The sequence below is a fragment of the Salvelinus alpinus genome, chromosome 12 (assembly GCF_045679555.1).
Source record: "Salvelinus alpinus chromosome 12, SLU_Salpinus.1, whole genome shotgun sequence".
In the NCBI taxonomy this organism is placed as follows: domain Eukaryota; kingdom Metazoa; phylum Chordata; class Actinopteri; order Salmoniformes; family Salmonidae; genus Salvelinus; species Salvelinus alpinus.
The window spans coordinates 58,075,872-58,083,584 of record NC_092097.1 but is presented as its reverse complement, the minus strand read 5'-3'; positions in this window follow the sequence as shown (position 1 = coordinate 58,083,584).

Sequence of the window (7,713 nt, the reverse complement as noted above, 5' to 3'; positions counted from 1 at the left end):
GAGGCCCAGCTCAGAGAGATCCAGCTCAGAGAGGTCCAGCTCAGAGAGATCCAGCTCAGAGAGGTCCAGCTCAGAGAGGCCCAGCTCAGAGAGATCCAGCTCAGAGACATTCAGCTCAGAGAGATTCAGCTCATGAGTTCCATCAGCAGGAGTGTGTTTATGCATCAAATATTAGTGCATCGAATCGTATCGAACCGAGTCGCATCGATTCATTCTCTAATCAAACCGAATCCCACCGAATCGTTTCAAACTAAACCGCATCGTTCCTGTATCGTATCGGAGCCCATCGAGATACGTCTTGAATCGTCTTGAAAGGAAAAGATGCACAGCCCTAGTCTGTGGGTGTGTCTGTGTGTGTCTGTGTCTGTGTCTGTGTGTCCTTTAAAGCGGTAGGTAGATTGGTAAAATAAATTGGTCCAAGAGCAGCTGATCCAGCAGATAATGATTTTGGATGCAGGGAGGGATTAAACGCTTTGAACAGCCTGGCTTTGATGCCTCCTAGGTGGGCCCGGGTAAGAACTAGTGCTCTATATATAGGGAATAGGGTGCTAAGTAGTGATCTATACAGGGAATAGGGTGCTAAGTAGTGCTCTATACAGGGAATATGGTGCCAAGTAGTGATCTATATAGGGAATAGGGTGCTAAGTAGTGCTCTATACAAGGAATAGGGTGCCAAGTAGTGATCTTTATAGGGAATAGGGTGCTAAGTAGGGCACTATATAGGGAATAGGGTGCTATTTGGGACGCCATGTTGTTGTTCTCTTTGATAGGTGAATATTGAATGCTATCGATGGGATTCTTGTTAGAATAAGTTAGTTATGGTGTAGGGTATAGTAGGAGGTATAAATCTGCTTCCCAAATGGACCCTGTTCCCTGTATAGTGCACTACTTTGACCAGAGCCCTAAACCCTATTTTTTATTTTTTATTTATTTTATCCCATTTTCTCCCCAATTTTCGTGGTATCCAATCGCTAGTAATTACTATCTTGTCTCATCGCTACAACTCCCGTACGGGCTCGGGAGAGACGAAGGTCGAAAGCCATGCGTCCTCCGAAGCACAACCCAACCAAGCCGCACTGCTTCTTAACACAGCGCGCCTCCAACCCGGAAGCCAGCCGCACCAATGTGTCGGAGGAAACACCGTGTACCTGGCCCCCTTTGTTAGCGCGCACTGAGCCCGGCCCGCCACAGGAGTCGCTGGAGCGCGATGAGACAATGATATCCCTACCGGCAAAACCCTCCCTAACCCGGACGACGCTATGCCAATTGTGCGTCGCCCCACGGACCTCCCGGTCGCGGCCGGCTGCGACAGAGCCTGGGCGCGAACCCAGAGACTCTGGTGGCGCAGCTAGCACTGCGATGCAGTGCCCTAGACCACTGCGCCACCCGGGAGGCTTAAAATGGTACTCTAAAATGTGCAGTTTTGTCACACAACACAATGCCACAGGTGTCTCAAGTTTTGAGGGAGCATTCAATTGGCATGCTGACTGCAGGAATGTCCACCAGAGCTGTTGCTAGAGAATTGAATGTTCATTTCTCTACCATAAGCCGCCTCCAACGTTGTTTTAGAGAATTTGGCAGTACGTCCAACCAGCCTCACAGCCGCAGACCACGTGTAACCTGGACCTCTATATCCGGCTTCTTCACCTGCGGGATCGTCTGAGACGAGCCACCTGGACAGCTGATGAAACTGTAGGTTTGTACAACCGTATAATTTCTGCACAAACTGTCAGAAACCGTCTCAGGGAAACTCATCTGCATGCTCGTCGTCCTCATCAGGGTCTTGACCTGACTGCGGTTCGGTGTCGTAACCGACTTCAGTGGGCAAATGCTCACCTTCAATGGCCACTGGCACGCTGGAGAAGTGTGCTTTTCACAGATGGCGTTGTGTGGGCGTGCAGTTTGCCGATGTCAACGTTGTGAACAGAGTGCCCCATGGTGACGGTGGGGTTATGTTATGGGGCCGGCTTAAGCTACGGACAATGAACACAATTGCATTTTATTGATGGCAATTTGAATGCACAGAGATACCGTGACGACATCCTGAGGCCCAGTGCCATCACCTCGTGTCAGAATGATAAGGAATGGCCACAATCAACAGCCTGACCAACTCTATGTGAAGGAGATGTGTCGTGCTGCATGAAGCAAACGGTGGTCACATCAGATACTGACTGGTTTTCTGATCCACGCTCCTACTTTTTACTTCTTTTGTTTAAGGGATCTGGGACCAACAGATGTATATCTGTATTCCCTGTCATGTGAAATCCCTAGATTAGGGATTTCAGCATCAATGCCAGATCCCAGACTGTGGCTTTAATGCTGTAGATGTCTATATTAATTCATTGGTACATGTCTATGGTCTTTAAAGGGGCAATCTGTGATTGGTAATTAGAGCTAGTTAAATGTCATTTTATAAAGTCAAAATACCCTCATTTAATCATTTATAATTCTACTGGCTGCTACTTTTCCTCTGATTGCTTTCTCACGTAAACATTCACACACACACACACACACACACACACACACACACACACACACACACACACACACACACACACACACACACACACACACACACACACACACACACACACACACACACACACACACACACACAGAGCTGTCATAGCTATCTATATTATTTCTGCTACCATAGTGTCTCTGTCAGGGCTCTCTGTCAGAGCTCTCATTAGAGCAGCTCTTATGCTGGCCAATCAGCTCTTGATATCTCCCTGGTGCATTGTGGGACAGATGAAAGCAGCTTGGAGGACTCAGCCTCTTGTGGTTGGCACACACACGACCCTCTGTGATGGCGTAACACACGTTGGCAGCATCAGGTTTATAATGAGGAATTACAGACTCAGAATTTCCAATGGCACACATTCTGACACGTGTACACACACACACACACACACACACACACACACACACACACACACGTTGATAATTTATTCTGTAGATTGAAAAGGGAGAGAAAGATTCCTCATCTTCCTGTCTCTCACATCCTCCTCCTGTTTACCTGTCATCATTAGTGAAGATATGCAGCGCAGAGTTAGACTATAACTGATTATAACTGATCTGTCATCATTAGTGAAGATATGCAGCTCAGAGTTAGACTATAACTGATCTATCATCATTAGTGAAGATATGCAGCTCAGAGTTAGACTATACCTGATCTGTCATCATTAGTGAAGATATGCAGCTCAGAGTTAGACTATAACTGATCTGTCATCATTAGTGAAGATATGCAGCTCAGAGTTAGACTATAACTGATCTGTCATCATTAGTGAAGATATGCAGCGCAGAGTTAGACTATAACTGATCTGTCATCATTAGTGAAGATATGCAGCTCAGAGTTAGACTATAACTGATCTGTCATCATTAGTGAAGATATGCAGCTCAGAGTTAGACTATAACGGATCTGTCATCATTAGTGAAGATATGCAGCTCAGAGTTAGACTGTAACTGACTATAACTGATCTGTCATCATCAGTGAAGATATGCAGCTCAGAGTTAGACTGTAACTGATCTGTCATCATCAGTGAAGATATGCAGCTCAGAGTTAGACTTTAACTGATCTGTCATCATTACTTAAGATATGCAGCGCAGAGTTAGACTAACGGATCTGTCATCATTAGTGAAGATATGCAGCTCAGAGTTAGACTATACCTGATCTGTCATCATTAGTAAAGATATGCAGCGCAGAGTTAGACTATAACTGATCTGTCATCATTAGTGAAGATACGCAGCTCAGAGTTAGACTATAACTGATCTGTCATCATCAGTGAAGATATGCAGCTCAGAGTTAGACTATAACTGATCTGTCATCATCAGTGAAGATATGCAGCTCAGAGTTAGACTGTAACTGACTATAACTGATCTGTCATCATCAGTGAAGATATGCAGCTCAGAGTTAGACTATAACTGATCTGTCATCATCAGTGAAGATATGCAGCTCAGAGTTAGACTATAACTGACTATAACTGATCTGTCATCGTCAGTGAAGATATGCAGCTCAGAGTTAGACTATAACTGATCTGTCATCATTAGTGAAGATATGCAGCTCAGAGTTAGACTGTAACTGATCTGTCATCATTAGTGAAGATATGCAGCGCAGAGTTAGTCTATAACTGACTATAACTGATCTGTCATCATTAGTGAAGATATGCAGCTCAGAGTTAGACTATAACTGATCTGTCATCATTAGTGAAGATATGCAGCGCAGAGTTAGACTATAACGGATCTGTCATCATTAGTGAAGATATGCAGCTCAGAGTTAGACTATAACTGATCTGTCATCATTAGTGATGTTATGCAGCTCAGAGTTAGACTATAACGGATCTGTCATCATCAGTGAAGATATGCAGCTCAGAGTTAGACTGTAACTGATCTGTCATCATCAGTGAAGATATGCAGCTCAGAGTTAGACTTTAACTGATCTGTCATCATTACTTAAGATATGCAGCGCAGAGTTAGACTAACGGATCTGTCATCATTAGTGAAGATATGCAGCTCAGAGTTAGACTATACCTGATCTGTCATCATTAGTAAAGATATGCAGCGCAGAGTTAGACTATAACTGATCTGTCATCATTAGTGAAGATATGCAGCTCAGAGTTAGACTATAACGGACTATAACTGATCTGTCATCATTAGTGAAGATATGCAGCTCAGAGTTAGACTATACCTGATCTGTCATCATTAGTAAAGATATGCAGCGCAGAGTTAGACTATAACGGACTATAACTGATCTGTCATCATTAGTGAAGATATGCAGCTCAGAGTTAGACTATAACTGATCTGTCATCATCAGTGAAGATATGCAGCTCAGAGTTAGACTATAACTGATCTGTCATCATCAGTGAAGATATGCAGCTCAGAGTTAGACTGTAACTGACTATAACTGATCTGTCATCATCAGTGAAGATATGCAGCTCAGAGTTAGACTGTAACTGACTATAACTGATCTGTCATCATCAGTGAAGATATGCAGCTCAGAGTTAGACTATAACTGACTATAACTGATCTGTCATCGTCAGTGAAGATATGCAGCTCAGAGTTAGACTATAACTGATCTGTCATCATTAGTGAAGATATGCAGCTCAGAGTTAGACTGTAACTGATCTGTCATCATTAGTGAAGATATGCAGCGCAGAGTTAGTCTATAACTGACTATAACTGATCTGTCATCATTAGTGAAGATATGCAGCTCAGAGTTAGACTATAACTGATCTGTCATCATTAGTGAAGATATGCAGCGCAGAGTTAGACTATAACGGATCTGTCATCATTAGTGAAGATATGCAGCTCAGAGTTAGACTATAACTGATCTGTCATCATTAGTGAAGATATGCAGCTCAGAGTTAGACTATAACGGATCTGTCATCATCAGTGAAGATATGCAGCTCAGAGTTAGACTGTAACTGATCTGTCATCATCAGTGAAGATATGCAGCTCAGAGTTAGACTTTAACTGATCTGTCATCATTACTTAAGATATGCAGCGCAGAGTTAGACTAACGGATCTGTCATCATTAGTGAAGATATGCAGCTCAGAGTTAGACTATACCTGATCTGTCATCATTAGTAAAGATATGCAGCGCAGAGTTAGACTATAACTGATCTGTCATCATTAGTGAAGATATGCAGCTCAGAGTTAGACTATAACGGACTATAACTGATCTGTCATCATTAGTGAAGATATGCAGCTCAGAGTTAGACTATACCTGATCTGTCATCATTAGTAAAGATATGCAGCGCAGAGTTAGACTATAACTGATCTGTCATCATTAGTGAAGATATGCAGCTCAGAGTTAGACTATAACGGACTATAACTGATCTGTCATCATTAGTGAAGATATGCAGCTCAGAGTTAGACTATAACTGATCTGTCATCATCAGTGAAGATATGCAGCTCAGAGTTAGACTATAACTGATCTGTCATCATCAGTGAAGATATGCAGCTCAGAGTTAGACTGTAACTGACTATAACTGATCTGTCATCATCAGTGAAGATATGCAGCTCAGAGTTAGACTATAACTGATCTGTCATCATCAGTGAAGATATGCAGCTCAGAGTTAGACTATAACTGATCTGTCATCATTAGTGAAGATATGCAGCTCAGAGTTAGACTGTAACTGATCTGTCATCATTAGTGAAGATATGCAGCGCAGAGTTAGACTATAACTGACTATAACTGATCTGTCATCATTAGTGAAGATATGCAGCTCAGAGTTAGACTATAACTGATCTGTCATCATTAGTGAAGATATGCAGCGCAGAGTTAGACTATACCGGATCTGTCATCATTAGTGAAGATATGCAGCTCAGAGTTAGACTATAACTTATCTGTCATCATTAGTGAAGATATGCAGCTCAGAGTTAGACTATAACGGATCTGTCATCATCAGTGAAGATATGCAGCTCTGAGTTAGACTATAACGGATCTGTCATCATCAGTGAAGATATGCAGCTCTGAGTTAGACTATAACTGATCTGTCATCATTCGTGAAGATATGCAGCTCAGAGTTAGACTATAACGGATCTGTCATCATTAGTGAAGATATGCAGCTCAGAGTTAGACTATAACTGATCTGTCATCATCAGTGAAGATATGCAGCTCAGAGTTAGACTATAACGGATCTGTCATCATTAGTGAAGATATGCAGCTCAGAGTTAGACTATAACTGATCTATCATCATCAGCAAAGATATGCAGCTCAGAGTTAGACTATAACGGATCTGTCATCATTAGTGAAGATATGCAGCTCAGAGTTAGACTATAACTGATCTGTCATCATCAGTGAAGATATGCAGCTCAGAGTTAGACTATAACTGATCTGTCATCATCAGTGAAGATATGCAGCTCAGAGTTAGACTATAACTGATCTGTCATCATCAGTGAAGATATGCAGCTCAGAGTTAGACTGTAACTGATCTGTCATCATTAGTGAAGATATGCAGCTCAGAGTTAGACTATAACTGATCTGTCATCATTAGTGAAGATATGCAGCTCAGAGTTAGACTGTAACTGATCTGGGTATAAGTCTGTCTTAGACATTGCTAGATAACGGGGCATGAACAGGACATTGATTTAGTATTTCTCTTTGGGTGGATAGGTTGTTTTTGTTGGTCTGATGGCAACTAACAGCAGGCAGTGCCTTGCGAAAGTATTCACCCCTCTTGGCATTTTTCCTATTTTGTTGCCTTACTACCTGGAATTAAAATAGATTTTTGGGGGGTTTGTATCATTTGATTTACACAACATGCCTACCATTTTGAAGATGCAAAATATTTTTTTATTGTGAAACAAACAAGAAATAAGACAAAAACAACTTGAGTGTGCATATATTCACCCCCCCCCCCCCCCCCCCCCCAAAGTCAATACCTTGTAGAGCCACCTGTTGCAGAAATTACAGCTCCAAGTCTCTTGGGGTGTGTCTCTATAAGCTTGGCACATCTGTCCACTGGGATTTTTGCCCGTTCTTCAAGACAAGACTGCTCCAGCTCCTTTAAGTTAGAGGTCATTTCGCAGTCTCCTATACACATGTCTATGGTGACGATAGAGGTTTGAATCCGGTCTAGTGCCGTTTGACACAACCTACATATTTTCCCACTGTCATCCTCGCTCTGTTAAAAAAAATTCTGAAAATACCATTCTCTGAGACACTTTGTGAATTAATGGATAGTAAAAACTAGTGGTAGTCAGTAGTAA